Source organism: Psammomys obesus, unplaced genomic scaffold (genome assembly GCF_907164565.1).
Source record: "Psammomys obesus unplaced genomic scaffold, mPsaObe1.curated_primary_1811, whole genome shotgun sequence".
Taxonomy (NCBI): domain Eukaryota; kingdom Metazoa; phylum Chordata; class Mammalia; order Rodentia; family Muridae; genus Psammomys; species Psammomys obesus.
The window spans coordinates 2,167,017-2,191,528 of NW_026596158.1; the positions used below are offsets into that span (position 1 = coordinate 2,167,017).

Here is a 24,512-nt window from a genome sequence, read left to right on the forward strand (position 1 = left end):
ACACCCTAGCGACTCCCAGGGTTCCCTGGGGCGGTGCTGCTATTGGAGATGTTTACTAGCTTCTGCCTCTCTGGAAGAGTCTAGAGCAAGAGTCACTGCAGGAAGCTGCAAGCCCCGGTTCAGTTCCTCGAGTGTGTCACATCCATTCTTCTACTTGGGGATGCGCCGGCCAGCTAAAGTACATTCATAAGAGAAGACTTTGCACGCCTTGGCCAGCTCCTCCCGGTAAGCAGCGTAGTGAAGGCTGGCCACCTCCCACGTGCAAGTGTGTGCGTAAAATCAGTGTGTGCACATGAAGTGCTCACGCCACGGCACAGGAGGGGACGAGTGCCACTCAGCACCTCTGCTGCTGCTACTCTTACAAGTATTGGGGGCCGGCTGGTAGCAACTTCAAAGACATCCCTCTGACAAACACGCACTTGTGCTCACAGCCAAGAAGTAAAGTAAAACTGTAATATTATTCAACAAATTAACATACACTAATTAGCCATAAAAAAAGTTAGAGCGGAGAACAGAAGCCCGGGCTTGTAATCCTCGAATATGGAGGATGAGGCTAAGGCTGAACCAAGATGGTCATGAGTTTGAGGTCGTGACCTGTATAGGCGGAGGCTGCCTTGAAAAGCAAGGGCTGGGGAGGTGGCTCAGGGGTAGGATGCTTGTTTGGCACGCACCACAATAAGCAGAGTTTAACAATGATCAAAACAGGCGACTATGAATGTGAGAAATCTTTAACAACTATAGCGGTAGATGGAAAATACCAAATTTAAAATGCTGAGCATGGGACTGGAGTGGGGCTCAGTGGTTAAGAGCATACATGGTCTAGAGGACCAGTGTTCCATTCCCAGGACCCATGCGAGGAGACTCACAGATGCCTATAACTGAGCCCAGATCTGCTGAAGAAAACAACACGGCTAATGGTTACCACTAATGGCTTATAATTATTATGGCGGTCATTAATCCGATACCATAACAATAAAAGACTCAGACACCTATTGTATTTTAAATAAGCCTTGTTTCTTCTGGGGCTGGGTTGATATTACTCCCTAATCTATCTTGTTATCTCTCAGCCCCACATCCCAGGCCATTTGCTTTGATCATTCCTATCTGGGCTACTTTCCATCCAGTATCTTCATAAATACTCGTGCATGCTTTCCATCTGGGCTGTTTCTCTCCAGAGTATTCCTCCCGGCTACTCCTCCCGTCACGTGGTTCTTTCCCTGCTAACCTATGGTAGCTCCACTTCCTTCTTCTCCTCTTATACCTGTCCTTCTCCTTCCCACGATCCTTCTGTCCTCCCTGACCTTGAACCTTGTCCACACCCACCTCATTTCTGCCCTGCCCAGGTGTGTAGACATTTTATTGGTCAAATGGGGATTACTTAGAGACAAGGTTATACAGTAACATTTGGGGTACATGATAGTTTGCTCATAAGAGACAGCAAGCAGATCTTGGGGAGCAAAATAATTAACAATCAAATACAAAGCACCAGACGATGCTGTTATACAGATCTGGTGCTGTTTTGGCCTCCATGGGCACCTGCATTCATACACACACACTAAAAAAACCATAAACTACTACACAGTCATAGGAACTGCTAATACTGCAGTGCTTTGTTGCTTATGTTCATAATAAATGATATGGTAGTTACAGCTACAGCTACTGAAAATATACTTTTGTTCCAGTCCAACTTCACTATCTTGGTGGGGAAGATGAATATAGATAACCATTTGGCTTACAATTTTTTTTAAAGATTTATTTATTATTTATACAACATTCTGCCTGCACGCCAGATCTTACTATAGATGGTTCTGAGCCACCATGTGGTTGACTGGGAATTGAACTTAGGACCTTCAGAAGAACAGCAAGTGTTCTTAACCTCTGAGCCGTCTCTCCAGCCCCCTTTTTTTAAGTTTTTATTTGTGTTATGTATATGGGTGTTTTGCCTGCATGTGTCTATACATCATAGGCATTAGCGATGCCCATTTAGGTCAGAAGAAGGTGTTACGTCCACATACGGTTGTGAGGCACCATGTGCGTGTTGAATATCAAACTAAGGATCTAATGATGCAACTGTCTAGAAGCAAACAGTTCCAGAAGGACCAGTGTTGTGCCCGATTCGAGAGACCCCAAAAGACCACTAGGAGTCGAGTCCATTGCAAATCACATGAGGATCTTTATTCAAGCTTAAGCTCGGGCCGCCAATCTTCCCTGATGCAGCAGGTTAGAAAGTGAGGCCCCGGGTCTCAGGGGGCAGAGTTTTTAAAGGAAAACAATGGCAAGCGGAGAATTCCCAGCCTTGGCATTACAGGGAAGGGTAGGTTTTGGGTGGGTGGGCTAATTGTTCCAAGCCACCTGGCCAAACTGAAAGATATCTAAAATATCTGTACAATAGCCTGCTGGGTGGAGGCCTGATCATAGTTATCTATTTACACATTCGGTGGTATTGGAGACAACCTGCAGGTGGTATTTGGAACCCAAAGGTGGTGGTCAAGTCACTCCAAGGACAATCAACTTAAGATAGAGTCTGAGAAACAAAATGGAGCCACCCCTGCCATCCAGGAAGTGCAAGTACCCTAACAGGGCATGTGCCTGGGATGCTAGCATACATCTGCTGAAAAACAGGTTATCCCAAAAATTAGACCTCCAAATGAGTATTGGACAGTATTCAGTGTTATAATAACTCATAAGATTTGTGCTTACAGTAGAACCATGAGCCCCATCATTATACCTGTTTTCTACCACCAGGAAGACAATTTTGAGCTGTCCACACCTCTTCCAGTGTTTCCCAGTATGTCCTACAACCTACCAGTATGACTTGTTGTAAGGTTCCTCTTTCTGATAACTGAAAGATATTAGATGTAGGCCACAGCTTTTAGCAGCATCTTTTCTATGTAGTGTGATTTATCTTGTGTGCCTTGCTCTTTAATGGATCCCTGGTTGCTAGTCTACCAGTCCTTTAGGAATTGTTAGCTTTTAGAAGAACTGCTTGACCTTCAGTGCTGGATTAAAAAAAAAAAAAAGCCAGCTGAGGCTGAGAGAGGGGAGCTAGCAGAGTGAGATAAGGTAGCTGGTGCAGAGATATTGTTAGGAGACAGCTGAGCCAGGAGAAGCAGAGCTGAGCTGATGGGCTAGAACAGCTGTTACAGTTTGGAGCTGCTGCTATTGGGAAAACTGGGAGAAGAGGCTGTTTAAGCAAGCTGCTGGGGAACTGAGGGAGGAATGGTTGGTGTTGGAATCCGTAAACAGGCATCTCTATGGTCAAGCCCAAGGGACCTGACAAATCAGATTATCAGGCATCTGTGAAGCGCAAACGAACCACCTGAAACCACCTACAAAAGCTCTGGGGTCACCTTATAAGAGAACTTGAAGCCCCTCCTCCCTCTTTTTCTGTTTCTCACCTGCCCTGCCCAGAGACGGTCTCTGTGATCCAGTCCCCCTTCCCTTCCCCTTCCCCCTGCCCTTAATAAACCTCCCACACGGAACCAGTCTCCCAGAGTGATTTGTGAACCTGCCCTGTAACTCTGATGCACAATCCTAACAGTTGGAGGAAACGTTTGAAGGGGCTGGGCTGAAAACTGGAAGGAAAAGTCAAGAAAGAAATTAGATTCAGGACCCCCCCACACTCCTCTCTCTCCTACCAGTTAACACTGGGAGTAAAACCAGGGGGATAACGGGTGGGGAAAAAACCCCCATAAAGTTGCAAACACATTTTACAAGTGGCACCCAACCTGGGGCTGTTTGCAGGGAAAATGAACATTAAAAGAAAAGAAAAGTTCACATTTTACAAGCAGCACTCAACTGGCAGGCTAGGCAGAATGGGAGGTTTGATTTCAAGTAGAGCAAAAGGCAGGAAAAGGAAGGAAATACTTTGTTTCAAAAAGCCGACAGGGTGTTTGCTGAGGCTGTTGTTGGGACATGTCCTGCAGGGTTTTTTTTTTTGTCCCCCACCCTTTCCTCTTTGTGGGCTACTCTGTTTATAAAAAGGTTGAAAGACTGGCTGAGCAACTGGAAAAAATACTGGTGAAATAGAGAAACTTGGTGCCAGAGCCCTCCAGCAGAATCAAACAGTTCCTGAGTGGGAAGTGAGGACTGAAATAATTAAAGCAAAGTCACACCACACACGGTGTCAGCTCGAGAGGGCTCTCAGTAGGACTGCAGTGTGAGTTAATTCCACAGTTCCTTTTTACAGGCAAAACAAAAACAAGTCACATCAATACAAGAAGGAAGTTTGTGGAACTGCCAAACTTGTTTTCTAAAACTACTTCCCTAGAGCAGATATGGTCCAAGGTCACACAAGCAAGTTTTAAGGAACATCCTGTTATCTCTGTCGCAAGGTAAAGGCCAGGGTGAAAACATGTTTTTTGCTGCTTTGTTGAGCAGTTTGACAAACAAGCAGCTCTCCACAATTTGGGAATAAATAAAATGGAATAAAAACATCAAAAAAAAAAAAAAAAAAAAAAAAAAAAAAAAAAAAAAAAAAAAAAAAGGAAGAACAAATAGGTTAATTGCCAGTGACTGAACCAGAGAGGGAGTTTTCCCCATGTAGCAAGACGGGAAGGAACTGCGTCAAAGGGCAGTCAACTCAAAGAAATGAAGAAAGCAGGAGGATGGTCAGATGAAGCGGGGTAGAACCACAGCACTTTTGGGGACAGGCAATTCTGGGTCACAGAATCATCAGCATTCCCAGGACACCAACATACGCCTGCTAACGTTACAGGTTCGGGACAGCCGTTCACTGGCCACTCAGACGCCAGGCTGAGCTCAGAGGTACTGAACGCTAAAGGAGAACTGACTTGCCAGGGCAGGAATCTGGACTCGGGAGCCAGAGCATCACGTTGGTCTGCTCCTAAGGCAGGGTTTTTTGTTTTTTTTTTTTTTTTTTTTGTTTTGTTTTTTAACAAAAAGACTAACCAGTAGCAACCAGGTAACAAAACTGTAACCAGGTGTAGGAAACAAATGCAACCAGGTAACAACCAGGTACAAAAATGAAATGCAACCAAGTATCCAGGGGTAGGAAGCAACATTATATAATTTTGACCAGCTAGACAAAGCGTTTCTAACTGACCTTTAATTTGATTGGTTCTGCAGTTGGGGGACTTCATTGAGTGCCCAGGTAACTAAGTAAACAAAGTTTGAGAAATGAAACCATAGAGACATAATCAAAATGGAGACTTGGAGGCAAAATGGCTTCTGAAATGCTAAAGGCTACAGCAGGTATTACCAGAGGAGCCATAGTTTAAGCTAATAAAGTAGGTCTGAACAGCAGGGCTATAGCATTTAAGCAGGTTACAACACTTAACGGAAATAACCCTACAAGGTTATGACGAAATAGCTTGGTGCCCTACAGAAATGACAGACCGAAGGCATTTTAAAGAGGCAATGTCTTATGGGGTGTACTCACCCTCGTGAAACAAAGTCTAAATAACCGGGCTACTCAAAATAGAAGTGTTCCCCAAGACTGGAGGGGATTGGTAGCAGCTTCACGAGAAGCCGGTCCCCGACTGCAATGACTGTCATGGTGGAGAGAAGAAACCAGAAATTTGGCACGGCACAATAGAACAAGGGGAATTAATATAGTGAGAGACCAGTTGATAGGTGAAGGTTGGTATGCGGATATACAAGAACAGGTTCAAGAAGATGCAACCAAAGAACAGCGTTGTTTAGCAGCTCTAAGAGTCTGGGACAAAGCTGAAGATCTAGGAAAGGAGTTCACATCATTTATAAAGTTATACAGGGCTCTGCAGAAGACTTCATGGATTTTTTTGTGTTTTGTTTTTTGTTTTGTTTTGCAAAACTTGGTTGCAGCAGTGAACAATGTCATATTGGACCCTGATGCAAGGCATTTGAAAGTGCAAATCCTGAATGTAAAGAAGCTGTTAAACTATTACAGGCCTGGGCAGCACCCATGCATGAAAGCGAAGGGGAGATAACCGATATTGGTTCTAATGTATACCATGATGATATCATAGGTTAAACTATAGCTAGAGGTCTCTCATATTAAAACGCCTGGCTTTCAATTGCCGAATTACAGTCTTTCGCAAAGAGATTGTGACCAAGCCACCGAAGGTCTCAGATCTCAAAGAGTTCGGTGCTGTAAGTGTGAGAAATATGGTCATTTGAAACAAAATTGTGAACAAGGCATCTCTAGGGGCAATGTTTTTCTAGATATAAATCAGAAAGAAGGCCTAGAATTCCAAGGATGTGTAGGGATGTGGCAAGGGTTGCCACTGGGCCAGTGAGTGCCGGAACAAGAGAGATATCCAAGGCAGTTTCTTGCCATCAGGAAATAAGAAAGGAAGCCCAGCTCAAGGCCCCACAGCTAAAAGCACAATCCGCTTGCCTCTTGTCAGCCAGGAAATAACAAGCAGGCCAAAAAACCTCAGCCAGGCGTTCCAGTTCTAACACACACTACAGTAGGTAGTGCTGCTCCAGACTGGACATAAACATCTTACACTGCCCCTCAAATTCAATGTTATAAAATAACTGTTGAAGCTTATGGTCCGTCCTTTGCTCTCATGGACAGTAGGAATGGTCTTGAGAAGGAGCAGTTTGACTTCTCAAGGATTCATTGTGCATGAAGATTTCTAAGGAGAAATTAAAATAATGGCTTATATAAAAAGAAGATACGCAATTGAACACAGGTAACAGGATTGCGCAGCTGTTACTGTTTCCCTATATCAAAGGTACAGTTGGTGCAGGATTGGGCTAGTAGAATGAGAGAAGGCAGTTGAGCCAGGAGCAGCAGACCTGAGCAGACAGGCTGCTGGGGGATGGTCTGGTGTGTGTGTGTTTAGAAGCTGAATTCTGGGCCCGAGATATGGCTATAGTCCAGACCTGGACACTACCATGTACACTGATCAATGTTGTGTAAAATTTGCTCCCCAAATATCTACGGTTGGTTTATAAAGAGGCTAAACAGCCATTTACCATGCAGGAGAGATAGAAAGGCTGGACTTCCGATCCAGTGAGGGGTCTCAGGGTAGAGACCACGAGGGAGGAGGAGAAGGAGAAGAGGTAGAGAAAGGATGTGTTGATGGAGCAGACACAGCCTAGACAGGAAAGATATGGCAAGTAATTTGGGACATATAGCTGGGAAGTAGTCAGACTAGCATGGAGGGTTAGAGTAGATCATATCTGCCCAGTTACAGAGCCTGAACCTTACTTATAAACCTAATAGGTCTCGCGTCATTTATCTGGGAGTTAGAAGAGATGATTGGAAAAGGTCCCCTAAATTATAACATATCTTAACGATAGGCTAGAATAGTTGTTAGAGTTTGGAGATGAGAGTACTGAGAAAATTGGGAGGACGCGCTGTTTAAGCAGCTTGCTGGGGACTGAGGGAGGAAAGGTTGGGAGAAACGTTTGAAGGGGCTAGGCTGGAAACTGGGAGGAATGGTTGGGAAAGAAATTAGATTCATGAATTTCTCTCTTTCCCCTTCTATTCTTTCTCTCCTATCTAGTGTTAGGGGGTGAAACCAGGGCAACAAATGGTGGGAAGAAGAAGAACCCACAAAGTAGCAAAGACCAGCTACATTTCCACAGTGAGAAACATTTATAAAAGCACATTCACTGGCCTTTGCCATGAACTCTGCTGTCAACTATGGGTTTCAATATTGTTAAAATCTTTTCCACTAACAGTGATGAGACACTATTATTGGGCTGGAGGGATGGCTCAGCAGTGACGAACACCTGCTGCTTCTGTGGAGGACCTGGGTTCAGCTCCCAACACCCACATAGCTCATATACATCCTTAACTCCACCAGAGGATGTTACACCTTTGCTTTACCCCTAAGGGCACCAGGCATGCACAACGGTGCACACACATACATGCAGGCAAAGCTCTCATAAACATAAAATATCTTAAAAACAAAGTAAGACAAAAAGATATTAGTATCAGAGTATATCCATGTAGATACTAATATGTTAGAAACTATCCCAAGATTTTACATTTCTTAGATCATTTAATCCTTTCAATGCACATTGTATATTTATATACATATGTAAAACAGCCGTGTGTGTGTGTGTGTGTGTGTGTGTGTGTGTGTGTGTGTGTGTAGGAATTTTAATTCAGAACTTGGCTGTTCTGGCAAGAGATCACATCCAAAGGCCTAAATCTGTGTAATCCAGCTGGCAAGAGATAATATCCAAAGATCTTCTAGGTCTGTGTGATTTAGCTGGAATACAAACTGACCTTTAATCCAGGAGGCAAGCAGATCCGAGCTCAAGGCCAGCCTGGCATAGAGGAAGTTTCAGGTAAAGAAAAGCATGGGTCCTGGTGTGGTGGTACATGCCTTTAGTCCCAAACAATGAAAGTAGTTAGTTTGTAAGAGGAAGCACGCATGTTTGAAGTGATGTCTAATTGACTGGCAGAAAAGGCGACAAATCAAGAGAAGATTTGACAGGATAGGACACACCCAACTCTCATGAGAAGAGAGAGGAAAGGGAGGCTATTTATGGGGCAATGCAGAGGGAGAAGGGCAGTTTTACTGGGACAGTAATCTCAGGTGAAGACAGCTCAGAAATGAGCCAGAGAACGGGAAGCCGCAAGATTAGAAAAGATTGCTTGAATTAGTTGGAGGCCAAGTAAAACAATTCAGTGGTGAGAGAAAATCCAGATTGAATAAGTTAGCAGGGAGAAGAGTTTGAGTCAGAACAGCTGAGTTGAACCGGCTAGCTAAGAGCTCAGTAAGAACAAGAAAGGGTGAGCTTATTCAGCAGTAAGTCTCAGAGGGTGAAACATTCTAGGGCTAGGTTAGATTTTATGGTGCTAGAAGCATCCAGGACTAGGCCTGGGTTAGTAGACAGAGGCAATAAGCCTCCAAGACAATTACCTCAGGAAAATAAAAGTTCCTTTTCTCTGTGTGTTTATGTATGCAATTATAGTAATAGGAGTCTGTAATGAAACACACTGATAGCAAGGATTATAGTGAGGGTTGGAAAGCTATTGATAATACTTTTTTCTTTAGGAAGAAGAATTTTATTGAGTATACTGTAAATTGCAATGAGTACTACCTGTTAATATTTTATAGAAAGAAAATGTTACTTACACATCGGAATATAATTTTTAAGGGCCTGGAGAGATATCTCTCTGTAGAAGGAATCTCTTGTGTCTGTATGGGAGCATCACCTGTCAATAAAAGGCTAATGGCCCATGGCTGAGGCAAAAAATAGGAAGTGGGACATCTGATAGGCAGAAAGGATTCTGGGATAGTGCCAGGTGTGGGAGATTCACCCAGGAACACATGTAAGAGAACAGATGCATGGTATCTGAGCACAGATGACCAGCCACGTGGCAGAATGTAGATTAGAATGGGTTATTTTAAGTTATGAGTTAGTCAGAGAAGAGCCTAGCTGTATGACCTAGGTATTCGTAAAGTATTTTGAGTCTCATGAGTCATTGCTCCAGGAGCTTGGTACAGGAAGAAAAACAGGAGCCCAACCATATCTCAGTGGTTAAGAGTTCTTGCACCCACGTCAGAACACTCCAAACCACTGGTAACTCCAGTCCCAGGGCAATCTGACACACTCTTTTGGCCTCTATGCATACCTGCACACATGTGGCACAAATGGTTATAGGACACACACATACACATAAAAAAAGTTGAATTTTAAAAAACTTTAAAAAAGATGTTTTTAAAGTAAAAAAAAGAGAAAAAGGCATTGAAATTGAGGGTAATTTATGTAGTTTTGGGATAAAAATCTTTCCTTCTTGGGGAAGGATAGAGTTTTAAAATACATTTAATTAAGTTGTATATAGGAGAAAATTATAAATACATTAAATAAAATAGTATTGATAGGATATTATAGTTTTGAACTGTGTTACTCTCCTTAGCCTCAGTGCGCTTCCCAAAAAGATATGATAAAACCTTAACTCCTGGTATGATTTGTCATGGAAATAAAATTTTGTTTTGTTTTGTTTTTTGTTTTTTCAGATAAAGTTAAGAGCCCCTAATCCAGTGTGATGGTAATCCGCATGAAAGAAGATACTCAGAAGGAATGTAATGCAGAGATAAAGGCAGAGACTGGAATGGTGTGTCTACAAAATGATGACTGTTACAGAAACGAACAGTGTGGGACTCTGCAAACACCAGGCGGAGTAATGATCCGCATGAGGCAAGAAGAAAATCTGGCTCAACAGGATGCAGAAGCCGGTGCTGGTTCAAACTTCTAGTCTGACACTGGACAATTTGTGTGTCTAACAAAGCTTCAGACATGTTTACATCGAAACTGTACAAAGTCCATGAAGATGGGTTTTGTTTACTTAGAAACACTGCTCAAGACAAGGGTCTAGGGAGAATAACAGTCTCCCTGGCCCTACAGATGACAAGGAAGTTACCTAGGCTGTTGTATCGGGGGCATCCCCCACGAGGACAGGGTTTTTTTGACACAATGCTCAAGATCTAGGGAGGAAGAGTTTGGGATGACCAAACACGCTCGTCTGGGGGGTTCTGGTGAGGCCTGACCCTGCAGGTAACAAGGATCAACAAGTTAAAATTACAACCATTTTCAGCTTTCCAGGTGGAGACCAGTAAACCTATCCCCTGTTGGAGAGACAAGCCTCCATGTTTAAAATTACGGATTTCCCTGGTGCTTATCTGAGGGCCCCAAAACCTCCTGCCTTCTAATAGAAGCAGCACAGAAAATATTTGCCGACTTCTCGGAAGGAGCTACCCTTGCCAGCACCTTCTTGGGATTTCAGGCTCCAAAAATGTGATTATAAATTTCTGTTGTTTTTGCTAGGCAATGGTGGCACACACCTTCAAGCCCAGCTCTCAGGAGGTAAAGGCAGTTAGATCTCTGAGAGTTCAAGGTCAGTCTGGTCTACCCAGTGAGTTCTAGGATAGCTGGGGCTACATAGAGAAACAAACAAATAAAAAATTCTGTTTTCTCAGGAAACCAAACTTTGTTACTTTGTTCTTTGTTACAGTAGGCACAGAAGACCTGCATTTCCTAGACTGCTTTCCTTACCTGAAAAATATTAAAGGCTAACAGGTGTCTTACTTCCTGTTCACCTCACGTGAATTCCCTCATGATGAATGAGGTCTGAACAACTACCAAAGGCTTTTTCACACTCCTCACAATAATAAGGTTTCTCAGCAGTGTGAACTCCCTGACGTTGAGTGAAATTTGAACCTTTATTAAGGCCTTCCCACATTCACTGCATTCATTGGTCTTTCATCTGTGCAGCTTCTCTGATGTTGAGTGCTGAGCTCTAAAAGGTCTTTCCACATTCTCTCCATTCACATTTCTTGGTGGAATGAGTGATGATGATTAGCGAGTGCTGAGGCACTACTGAAGACTTTTCCACACTCCTTACATTTAGAGGGTTTCTCACAGTGTGCAGCTGTGGTGCTGAATAAGGCCCATGAATTCTCAGATGTGGAAAAGGTTGTGAACTTTTAGTGAAGGCTTTTCCACAGACTTTACAGCCACAGTTTCTCACCCATATGAATCCTCTGATGGTCATTAAGGTTTGAGCAGTAATCAAGGGCTTTTCCACATTCCTTACATTCAGAGGGTTTCTCACCAGTGTGAACTTTGGTGTTGGTAAAAATATGAACTACAACTAAAGTCTTGCCATGCTCCTTACATTCATTAGTTTTCTTTTTTAACCAATATGAACCTGCTGATGGAGTAACAAGCCAGCCCCGATGAAAGGCTTTCCCACACTAACATTCGTAGGGTTTTTCACCAGAACAATACCCTGGTGTTGAATTATCTCTAAGTTCTGATTAAAAGTCTTCCCATACGTCTTACATTCATACGGTTTCTCTTCTTCTTCTTCTTCTTTTTTTTTTTTTTTTTTTGTTCATTTTTCTGGTGTAGAGTAAGAAATGCAGGCTGAATAAAACCGGGCATGTTGGAGGTGTGACTTGATTGAGACACCGCTCTTTAGTGACAGTCTCTTGGTTTCACACGCTGATTACGGGCTGAAGGAAAATAAAAAGGCAAGTTAAATTCTGAAAACGGGCCAGGAGGAATAAGCTAAATAATAGTGAAGTGGAAAGGGACTCTCCTGGGGACAGGAAACGGATAGTTTGTAAATCCCTAATTCCCTTTCTATAAAAGTAACAACATGTCCCTTCTCTCCCCTGCTGACAATGTATATCGGATTGTGCCGCCCTATCTATCTATTCTTAGCTCGGAGACAAAACCCCAATAAATGCCATAAGGTACCCTTAAATGAACCATTCACTAAACTGCATCTCACCTGAAAACTATCCTTTAAAAAATGTATATTCCTGTGTGTGTGTGTGTGCGCGCATATGGAGGCACACCACATGTGAGCAGGTGCTTGCGGAGGTTACAAGAGGGGAGGACAGTGTGAGACACTCAGGAGCTGGAGTCACTTTATGAAAGCGATGGGCTCTCCATCTTATCTCACGCAGCACGGTAAATGTGTGAAGTGAGCTCTGGGAGTCTGCTCTGATGCTAACTGTTTTCTTGTCCTCAGTGGTAACTATATGAAAGCATTCACGTCACACATTTTATCAGGTAACTCAGTGGCAGAGGGATTACCTAGCAAGGAAAGACTCTTAGTTCAGTCCCGCACCACAAAAACAAATATACAAAATGGTGCCCAAACACAGTGCTGAGGTGCTCATAGCCCTCCTGAGCATAAGACTGTGATGTCTTTATGGAGAACACGAATATGTTAGAGAAACCGTGTTTGGATATAACCTCTATAGCTTTTGGCCATGAATTTAACAATTATTAACAATAATTAACACGTTTGTCTGCACTAAACCCATGACCATGTACTTGCTTGATCACCTCATCTCCCTTCATCAGCTTTTTGAGCGGGTCGGGGGGTTGAGACAGGGTTTCTCTGTGCAACAGCTCTGACTATCCTAGAACGCGCTCTGTAGACCACGCTGGCCTTGAATCACAAAGATCCGCCTGCCTCTGCCTCCCGAGGGCTGGGATTAAAGACATGTACCACCACACTGGCCCCATCAGCACTTTTAAGAAATTATTTTTATTTTATTTGCATTGGTGTGGGATCCCCTAGAACGGCAACAGACAGTTGTGAGCTGCCACGTGAGTGCTGAGGATTGAACCCGGGTCCTCTGGAAGAGCAGCTGGTGCTCTTAACCACTAAGCCATCTCTCCAGCCTCCTATCAGCCTTTTTTAATGTCTGCTTTTCTTATCAGTTTTACAAACTGCTTAGAGATATTTGAGAGCTATCTAGGCATTAATACAGAATGCATAATAACTTCTATCTAGCAGTAACAGACATTAAAACAGAGGCAGAGAGAAAAATGAACACTCTGTGAGAGGCTTTCCCACATGGACAGAAGGAGGGAAGTAAGAAGAGGGTATGGAGAGGGCAGCACACGAATCTCTGTGAGTTCGAGGACAGCCTGGTCTTCAGATTGAGTCCAGGACAGCCAGGACTACACAGAGAAACCCTGTATCGAAGAACAAAACAACAACAAAACAAAAGCAAAAGCAAAAGGGTTTGGAGAAGAGATGTAGAATCAGTACTGACAAAGAGACATTAGCACACTGCAAACAGAGAAGAGAATAGCCTGGTTTTTGTTTTGTTTTGTTTTTGAGACAGGGATTGCTTATTTCCCAGTGGTAGGACTATCTGTATGTGTCAGCACACCTGGTTAAAATAGGTCCTTTTCTTTTTTCAAGTTTCTGGAGTAGTCCTGGGCCAGGTAATTGTCTGCTAGTCATGAGGATGTCATTTTGAAGGGAGTGGGAGCTGGGTAGTGGTGGTGCACACCTTTAATCCCAGCCCAGCACTCAGGGAGGCAGAGGCAGGTGGATTTGAGTTGAAGCCAGCGTGATCTACAGAGCGAGTTCCAGAACAGGAAGGGCTACACAGAGAAACCCTGCCTTGAAAAACCATATTGGGGGTGGGGTGCTCTGCCGTTAAGAGCGCTGGCTGCTCTTCCAGAAGTCCTGAGTTCAATTCCCAACACATCAGGTGGCTCACAGTCATCTGGAGCTCCAGCTCCTGAGTGTCTGACATCCTCGTTCTCTCTCTGGCCTCCACAAGTACCTGCACACATGTGGTGCACATATATGTACACAAACATACACACATACATAAGATAATAAGACTGTTATAAAGAGAAGTTTTCATGTACGATACAGTTTAATGAATAGTTCATTTGGGGACAGCTCACCATCACTTCATTTTCTGAATATATATTATATTTAGTTCTTTTAAACAGACTTACTATATAGTCCTGACTAGCCTGGAACTCACTACGTAGAAGGGACTGGCCTTCAACACACAAAGATCTGCCTATCTCTGCTTCCTGAGAGCTGGGATTAAAGGCATGCCCTGCTATGCATGCCTGGCTTAAAATTTAAAAAATTTTAAGTAAAAATGTTTGGTTTTTTTTGTTTTTGTTTTGTTTTTGGTGTGTGTGTGTATACGTGTGTGTGCTCACACATGTACAGAGGCCAAAGGTTAGCCTCAGATATCAGCCTTAGTATCTACTGTATTTCTGAGACAGGCTCTCTCATTAGCCTTGGCACTCAATGCTTAGTCTAGGCTGGCTGGCCATCAAGCCCCAGGGAGCACCAGTCCCTGCTTCTCCAGGGCTGGGATCACAAGTGAGTGCCACCATGCCCAGCACTGTCTGTGGATTAGGAGGCTCCAACTCAAGTCCTCCTGCTTCCCAGAATCACCCTACCACCTGAGCTACTGCCCCAGCCTTGAGTCTTATTTTTTAAAATAAAAAAATGAACTGTTAAAAATGCGCAAGATTATGGAAAAATGTTAATCAGACAGTGTATGAAACAAAAACTAGCACAGGGAAAGGAAAATATACACATGTACACAAACACATACACACAAAGACACACACATTTTAGGGTGGGAATAGTCAGTGATATACAACTAGAAATGTGGCATATGCTTCAAAATGTAGACCAAATAGCTGTTTTGGAAATAAAGGTCTTGGTCCCTGTCATCCTGAAAGACCCCTGCCTCACCCTAAGTTAAACATAGCTAACGCCATTTTGTGAGACACCACTGTTTTGTAAAACTCTAAAGGCCAGATGAGAAACTGGAAAATTACTGAGAAAACCTAGCTGTGTCACCCACTTGGGATATCTGTGGTCAGGCTGCCCCTGTTGAGTTAAAAACAACTTGTTGTGACTACCCTCATGGGATATCTGACAGAGGTTGTTCCAGCTGAGATAGGGAAAAACAAAATAACAGGTGGCCACGTTAAGGGGTGGTCAATCTTGGTGTCCCTGCCAAACTTTGACGCAAACCGTGGTCTCATGTAAACGTACCAATCAGCCCCCTGTAACCATGCTTCTCGCATCTGTACCAGTGCTTCTGCTCTAAAATCCTATAAAAACCCCAGCTTCCCATCTAGGGGGCGCGCAAAGTCCTTTCGAGTGACTTTCGCCCCAAGTACCCGTGTATCAAAATAAAAGCCTCTTGCTGTTTGCATCCGAATGGACTCATTGTTCCTTGGGAGGGAGTCTCTCTGACGGAAGATACCCTCCGGGGATCTTTCATTTGGAGGCCCCAGCGAGATCTGAGACTCCCCACCCAGGGACCACCGACCCACCTTCGGGAGGTAAGCTGGCCAGCCGTCTTTTCTGTTGTATGTATCTGTCTTGTCTGTTGTGTGCTTCTGTGTCTGTTTTGTTTGCAATCTGAGACTTGATCAAGTCATCTGAATCAGGCGGAAAGTAAGAAGGGGTTGACGAATCTGGACTTCTGTTCCGCATCTCTGGAAGACATTCCAGGGTGTCTGAGAGGGTCTGAGTGGGTTCGAGTCCCACTGGCCCTCATCTGGAGGGTCTGAGTGGGTTCGAGTCCCACCGACTCTCATCTGAGTGGGGGCCAATTTTTTGGCTCCCCGTCTGGGAGACACGGATCCGTGGCACCGGATTGGGGCCTCGCCCCTCTCGGAGGGTTGCGTGTTTCATCTGGGAGACGAAGAAACCGGATCTCCAACACAGTCTCCATCTGAATTTTTGCTTTCAGTTTTGCTTTGATCTCGTGCCGCGCGGCTTGTGTCGTGTTCTGTCTGTTTAAATCCTGTGTTTCTCATGTATGTATGTATTTTCCTGTGTCTGTTTCTTTGTAGACTTGGACTGATAAAAATTTGGACAGAGGACAGTTAAAATTAGAACTAGTTCTCAGCCCGGGAGTGCACACGGTTGCATGACAGGAAACCAAGCAGTGTGCACTCCCTCCCGAGGGAGCCGAGGAGGGAGGCGGCTGGGGAGACGTGGAGCTGGAGCTTGGGCGGGGGGTGCTCGGACACTTGGGGGTCTGTGGAATAACAATGTACACCCAGCAGGACACGGGCTCTGCAGCCCCGAGCTCGGAGGGGAGGTGGGGCTTGCGGCTGGACACCCCGGGAGCTGCCTGCAGTGTTCAGGAGGGGCCCGGCCAGGAAGCAGGTTCATGACCTGCAGGGGAGGTAAGCTAGAGTGAAGCTCACAGAGAGCCAAGGGAGCAGGCAAGGCTCGTGGGCTTGCTAGGTAAAAGTCCTTATACAAGGCTAGGAGGGGATTGGCACCATAGCTGCTCCACGACAGGAGCTGCTCTGGCTGCCGAGAGTGAAGAAAAACTCCTCCCCCTTGCCTTCATGCCAGCTCAACAGGGAGGGGGAAAGAGAGCAACAGGAGCTCAAAACGCCCTCTTGCTCCTCTCTTCCCTCCTCCCACCTAGGGGGCTTACAACTTACAGATCAAACAATAATTTAAGATGATTGTTTTCAATTGGTTTTAAATGGTTGATATGATCAAAAATAATTGGGTATATTTTAAGGTTAAATTCAAATCCTTGTTTAAAACACGTATATGTGCCTATGTGTTTATAGGGTCTATAAATACATATGTTTAAATAACAACAATATAAATTGCCACATGGTGTGGCTCAGGAAAAAAACAAAGGTTACAGAATCTCTGAGTCAAAATGATTTTATTTCCTTTTAAGATAAAAAAAGTCTTGTTCTAAGTTGATATTGGTTCTAAAGATTGGGTTGTTTTCACTGATAAATTTTGGTCTTAAAATCTGGTTTAAACTTTTATCTGATTTTGACTTTAAAATTATGGTTATGCTTTGTGAATTCACTTCTAAAGAAAATACTTTGCTTTGATATTACAGGGACGAGTTTAAAAAAATTGTTTAAATGTTTAAGGCTATAAAATAAAATATTTAAAGTTTATCAGGCATTTGGGTATGACAATGATCTTGGGTAATCTGACAAAATTTAAAAGTTTCTCGATCCTTTAAAAAAAAATAAAAATACTTTGATATTTATTTTATCAATTTTATTAAATAAAACCCAGCCGTATGATTTGTGCTAATTAAAAAAAATTATTACAGTTTTTAGAATGTATCTTATGGAGAGCTGTTTGTATGTTAAGCTGCTTTGTTTATGGAAAAACATGTTCCAACAGGATCATGTTAAGATGAAAAGGATTTTGATGAGAGTTTATATGTTGTCTAAAAAGCAAGAGAGAGAAAAAGAATGTCTGGTTAAGCCAGAAAAAGGAAGCTAGAAACCTGAAGGTATATAGGATGTTGCAGAAGGTTAGTGGATGTATTATAAAAAGCCAGAGAGTTAATATGATTTGAAAAAACTGTATTTTAAATATGTTATAGTTCATTTTAAAGGCTGGTGATTCCTCATTACAAAATGTTTTCTTATGCTCTTTGAGGGAAAAAATTCTGGCTGATAGGTTTGATATGGCTAAAATAATTCATACAGTTTAAAATTGTTCTGTACTGTTCTGTTATACAGTTGGTTCTAAAACTTATTTAATCACTAAGTTAAAAATGTTGGTTATAGGGGATTGTAAATGCTCCACAATGTTTACTATATCATCATCAGCACCTAATAGCTATAGCTATGTTTGGTATTGTCAGTCACAGCCTGTGGTAGCCTAACACGAGGCTAGCCGCCATGATCTTTCAGAGATAGAGAACATGTAAAACTGTATTTTTGCTGCCATATCTGTTTAGGGCTTCCAGCTGAGTTCAGTTATACGTGGTCAGCCGCCATGCTAGTCCAGAGAGAAAAAGGGTGGAGCCATGAGATTGTGATCATTTTTGTTCAGGTATCTCAGTTATGTTCAGTCATCTGATTAGTGCTAAATGCAAAGCTTTTTACTGTTCAATTTTAATGCAAGTGATAGGATCAACAAGATTTGCTAGGCTCTCTATAAACTGTATCTGATTAAAAGATTTGCTTTGATTTTAGTTCAGAAAGAGCAGATTTAAAGTTATACTAACAACTACAGTTGGCTATACCTAGTGTCTTTGTTTAGTTTTTCTTTTACATAGTTTAAAACAGATAATAAAGATAGACAAACAGATAACTCAGATATGCTGGCCCTCAGGCTTGTCAGAGATCTGATGAATATGGCATTTTAACTGTGTAAGCTTATTGTGACAGAAAGTCCTGTAATCCTGGCAGTAGCTCCCCCAAGGTCTCCGAGAAGATTTGGACACAACGACAGATGACTGCGACTCTGGATTGTGGTATGCTAACCACTGGGCAATATTGCCTCAACTGGCCCACTGCTAGGGCCCAGCCTAAGCTGTGGACAAAGCCGGGGACATCTGAGGAGCCATTGTCTCACATTGTGAGAGGCAAGGTGAGGTCAATCTCTTCTGTTCCTCTTTCCACAAAAGCAGTAAAAGCAGTCTCTCACCTTCTGTGCCTGGCTGGACAGCCTCTGTTCAGGATGCCATGAGACAAGAGCGAGGGACACTGCCTAGGTGATGGACTAAGTAGTCATCTCTGTCATTTTGATAAACACATAGATTGATATATTTATATAGCTTATAATTTATCCTTCTCAGGTCTCTGAACACCTTGATGGCTATGCTAAGCTTACGGTAGCTTTACAGCTAGAGAGAAGACAATTAGATCCACTGTTAGTTCATTGATCAGTTCATTAGCTAGAACTACTAGATACTAGATCTCTTATTTAAAAAAAAAAAAAAAGACAGGTTTGCCCTGCTCACAAAATTCATGTTAGTCATCTGTGTCTAAAGATATAGCTGGATTAAAAAAATAATACAGAGCCTATATAGAGTCTAAAGATATAAGAGTTTAGGTTATAAAATCTAAAATGTTGTTATTTGGTCTGATAAAATGTTTCAGGGTTGATAAATAAAAAAATTAGAGTGTCTAAATTAATAAAAATAGTTTAAAACATGTTAAAAATGAGAGATACTTTAGATCTCTCCCCCCTCTTTGCTACTGTTGTGCTTATGTTATAAGATTTCAAAAATTCAGAGTTTTGACATTAATCAAGAGTTCTGATAAGTTGATAAAACACTGACTGCTTATTATTCAGTCACCAGGTTGAGATTTAATTTCCTTTGGTTGGCTTCTAGAGATAGACTTAAAGACTTAAAGGTACCAGTGCTTCTGCTCTAAAACCCTATAAAAACCCCAGCTTCCCATCTAGGGGGCGCGCAAAGTCCTTTCGAGTGACTTTCGCCCCGAGTACCTGATACACCTCTTGCTGTTTGCATCCGAATGGACTCGTTGTTCCTTGGGAGGGGGTCTCTCTGACGGAAGATACCCTCCGGGGATCTTTCAATCCCTTGCTTACCTGAAAAGAGGGCCCTGCTTACCTCTCTGCCAGGACTCTTTCCCTTGTTCCAATAAGGAGATCACAGTTTGTTTAAGGCCCGTGCACAAGAAAAGATATGGGACATGATCAAGCCATGCTGTTGAGAGACCAGAAGATTAAAAATCAGCCGTTATTATTAAAGGTTAAGGCCTGAACTAGCCGGGTGAGGTCCAGTAATGCCCTGAGGGGAAGGACATTCTTTCCCCACCCACTAGAGATACAGTTGCTAGGAAACTGGCCCATTCCCCCTAGGGAGGGACACCAGATCATTAATGGTTTGGAGACCTTCCTATAGCCAATCAATTCAAAATGCTTGCCAGGCAGGAATCGCCCCTGCCTCGGGCATGCTGGGAGGGACCAGAATCTTTAAATCACCCAACTAACCTGAGCACAGGGCTCTCGGCTCTCACCGCTTCGGAGGTGGGAGGTGTGAGCTCAAGCTGCAGCTTGTAATTTGTAATAAAAAGATCTTCATGTGGTTTGCAATGGACTCAGCTCCTGGTGGTGGTCTTGTGGGGTATCGAGATTCGGGCCCAACACTGTCCCAGCAATCAGACCAGTTTCCTTGTGATCAAGGAAAAGACGCCACTAAAGGAACAGAGAAAAAGATGGAGAAGATGAAGCTGCCTGTCTCGACTCTCCCATTCTATCCCAGCGCAAACCATTGAGGGAGCAGAAAGTCAACTGCTTACTTTAATAATTTTCAGTGGAGAAAGGTGTCCCCAGGAAAGACTCTGAATTTCACAGGGTAGTCGTCCTTACCCACCGCAAGCAGGTGGCTGAACTTCTCCCACATCACTTCTTTATGTGATTCATGAGCAGGGTCCAGGTGTTCTCACTTCTGAAAGAACTGGATGGACACAACCCTGAAGAGCAGTGATCCCTGGAAAAAATAATCATTCTACAGTTGGTGCCCAAGTGCCCACCATGGGGCACCAATATATTTTGGAATTAATATTTAATATTAAATTATTAAATGGCAGGTATTCCTTAGCCTGCTTTTATGTAAGTAGACACAGAAACCTGTTAGATTTCTCATCAGCCTAATGCACTGGGGCTGGGCAGGTATTAACCCTCTAAGCTAGCTTGTCTACTTCCCAGCCGAAACCCTCACAAATACTTGCACATGTTTTCCGTTTGGGCTGCTTCTCTCCATCACACCAGCCCTTAATGCAAGCTCCTCCTGGCCATGTGCTTCTAGTTCATGATAACCCATGGCAACCTGCTCCTTTCTTCCTCCTTCCTCCTCCCGGTCCTTCTCCGATCACAAAGCCTGGGAACCTTAGCTCCCACAAACCTCTCCTCTGCCTAGCTCAGGCTGTAGACAACTTTATTAGCCATCAGGGATCATTTTAGAGGCAAGGTTCATCAACGACACTTTGAATAGTTCACCAATGCCATTTTGGATACCGGAGAATTTGCTCATAGAATAGTAAGGATCTTGGGGGGCTGAGCAATTAAGATTTGAATACATAGTAGCTCCAGGATCAAACCCAACAAGTAGGGTTTGATAAGTCTTCTAATGTGTCTTAAATTCATGGAGGGCAGAGGATGATCTATGGGTGTGGAGCCTTACAGCACATAGGTTCAAAGGGATGGATGTACGGTGGCCAGGCCTGGTGGGAAAAACCGTTACCCACTAAATGCTGGTCACCCCCACCTTCCTCTTGCCATCCCCACCATGTCTTAAATTTCTAACATGCAAAAATCATCAAATATTAATTTAAAATATTCTGCTGCTTAAAATTGTACTTCTTTTACAATTGTTATAAGAATTATTTAATGGCAGACATTTCTACAATATAGATACTAACGAATAAGCCTTTCATTTCAGGCTTTTCGTTAAGCAAAATCCTTAACAATCTTTTCGGATACCCTTCCCCATACTTTGACTACTTCATCTCTTACATTTTTCAGTCCCATTGTAGCTTTCATAGTAAATCTCAAGTATGGTCATACATTGCTTAGCAACAAGAACACATTCTGAAAAACATGTTTCTAGGTGGTTTCAACATAATTTAGCGTGCTTCCACAACCTAGATAGTTTACCTATTGTGCGCTTGTATGGTATAGTTTATTATTCCTAGGCTACAGACATCATACTGTATGTTACTCTACTAAGCAAAGGGATTTCAGCTCCGTTTTAATTTTATGGGCAGCTTTGTACCTGAGGCTTGTCCTGGCCAAAACATTGTTATGTGGTGCACTGCTGTGTAGCCCTTCCACATGAGTTGCTCTGGTCAATTACTGACTCTATGGGTGGGAAGCCCTCAGTTGGTGGCTGTCGAGACACCAGACTTGTGCTTGCGGTCTGACACAAGACACAGAACTTGTGGCTGCTGTCTGGTGTTAGAGCAGTCTTGTGGGACAGAGGTTCTTCGTTTGTTTGTTTGTTTAGAAAGGTTTCCCTGAGTAACAGCCCTGGCTGTCCTGGAACTCAATTTGTAGCCCGGGCTGGCCTCAAATTCACAGTCTGCCTCTGCCTCAGGAGTGCTGGGATTAAAGGGGTGTGCCTCCATGCCCAGCTGGGAGAGAGGTTAACCAGTGAGTCTGTATTAACTCAGGATTGAACTGTAGGACCTCTATATGATGACTAGGAGCTGGCTATTGTTTTTGAAGTCCCACCTCACAGGAGAAATGAAGTTACTTCTTCAGCTTAGGTGGAATGAGGAGCTCACAGACATAAAAGGGGAACGAGGAATATTAAGCACACAGGGTTGTTCCTTCAAGGGAAGGAATACAAATCCTGTTTTCTGCCCCGAAGGCTAGGGTGGATGTGCTTTCTAGCCTGGTAACATTTTTGCAGTCGGTGTGGCCAAAGACTTTCCCGGACCCTTTTCTGAGTCAATCTCCTTCTCTTGTCTTTATGGAAAACATCACAGGTACTTTACAAAAAGCTTGGTCCAGTCACATCTGCTCTGCATTTAGTTTACTCTGTTCCACAGAGATTCAGATATGCCTTGAACACGTGGGAATGAGTTCATCGTCACAAGAACAGTTTTCACCAGACTATGCTGTGAGTATACACATCTAGAATAAATAACCAGAGTCAGACTCCTGAAGGTTGAACCAGCACAGGCTAACTTCTTGCCTTCCATGGCTCATCTCTTTGCTGCCCATGAAGGTCACAGAGCCCCTGCACACAGGCATTCCAAAGAGATAGTAACTGAGAATTTTCCTGTACCAACAGTAGGCGCCTATCCACAGAACTACAGAAAATAAAAGACAGTTCTTCAGACAGCTAGAGCAATCAAGGGTAGATTACCCTCTAACAGAGAAGACCTAAAGCAAGCAAGCATGGCACAGAATATACAAGTCAACAAAAACCTTCTGTTTCTTCAGTTTTTCAGCGTTGGAGTTGGGTATGCTAGGCAAGCCCTTCATCACTGAGCTCTGTCCTCAGTGCTTAGAATAACAAGCTCTGAATTATACTCATACATATATAGATACCAGCTATATCTGCAGATTAATGAGACCCCCAAAGACTTTTCCAATATCTAACTGAGGAAAGGGGAAACAATAAGTTGTGGGATCTGACCCTTCTTTTATCGCATATACAACGCCAGGTATAAGAACATTATCTAAATGAAAAGCTGAAATCCATAGCTTCGGGAATCAATAGACGATAGCTGCCTGTCACTGGGATACAGAGGTCTTCTTTTCAAAATATTTAAATTTTAAATTGTATATGAAGCATAAGAAATATTTTGCCTGTGTGTATGTGCACATGCCTGCTGCTGCTGGAGTCTGAGGAGGGCGTTCTGGAACTGGAGTTGTTACACACGGTTGTGAACCGCCACGTGGCGCTGGGAATCAAACCTGGGTCTGCTGCAACAGGTGTTCTTAACCCTTGAGTCATCGCACCAGCCGCAACAGTACTGAAAGCTTACACAAATGATCTGAAGAAGCTAAGAAAATGTGTGTGTTTAAACAATGGAGCTTAGGAAAACCATTTGGTAAGGGAGAATATTTATGATATTTTTAGTAAGATCGTAAGCTGCAAACGATGCATGGGGTGTATGGAGAATAATAGGATTTCATAGTAGGTCCAGCTATTCTTTCCTCCAGTGGAGACAATAGAGGGATCTATACTCAAAAGACGGATCATCAAGAGAGTATTTCCTGAGGGCTTACAGAAAGGAAACCCCACCATACCGTGGCTATTATTTGTATTTCATTGTGAATTCTTTCCCTCTTCTGGACAACTCACCCGGCAAAGGGTAAAACTGGGAGCAGAAAAAAAAAATCGTGACACTGCACGTCTTTTTTGGTCAGTTCAGAGATCAACAGCAGCCCTATCCCCATTACCCACCACGCTTAGGGTATGGAGATCAGGGAGAACGGGCATCCCGCCCAATTTCAGTGTCTAGACCTCACCTCAGAGAGAGAGTTCTCAAGTCACCCCCACAGAGGTGACAGAGGAGTCCACGGGAACGCGCAGGATGCCACATACATGTAGGTGACCAGCCATTTCATGGTGCTGGTGCTCCCACAGGCCTCCTCCGTCCTCACCCTTCCGGTGGTCCCGGGCTGCCCTCAACAGCAACCCTACGGTTCGCTCTAGGATCTCCTCACTGCTCACGATCTAACGGTCCCGCCAGGCCAGGGCAAACGCTCGAGTCCCGGCGAGAGGCCTGACGGGCTTTCTGGGAAATGTAGTCCACGGAGGGACAGCCGCCGAGGGCCGCGGCGCCTCCCCCGGACGTCGCCGGGAAGAGCGTCCCCGCCGCCGCCGCTCAGCCAGCGCGTCCCCGCGCCGCGGCGCTCCCGGCTCGCGCCCTCGGCGGGCCGGCCGCTCCTTCAAGGCACAGGAAACGCGGGCCGAGCTCTGACCGGAAGTCGGGCCGGGCCGCGGGGCCTTCTGGGACATAACGGGCGCGCGCAGCTGCCGCAGTCCTTCGCCCTGGCCGCGGGGCGCCTGCGT

The 24,512-nt window shown here is 43.8% G+C and overlaps 1 long non-coding RNA gene across 2 annotated transcripts; it reads right to left on the reverse strand.

The window, feature by feature from the left end:
• Positions 1-4,446: 4,446 nt before the first annotated feature.
• On the reverse strand, positions 4,447-24,409 carry LOC129667345 (uncharacterized). 2 transcript variants are annotated; one of them, XR_008718723.1, is made up of 6 exons: positions 23,966-24,409; positions 20,281-20,471; positions 19,973-20,176; positions 19,590-19,685; positions 15,550-15,714; positions 4,447-11,930 (listed from the first exon to the last, which is right to left on the reverse strand). It is a non-coding gene; the product is annotated as an uncharacterized LOC129667345 (long non-coding RNA). The 2 variants fall into 2 exon arrangements; XR_008718722.1 differs by lacking the exon at positions 15,550-15,714 and having other exon boundaries at positions 4,448-11,930.
• Between the last annotated feature and the right edge of the window lie 103 nt (positions 24,410-24,512).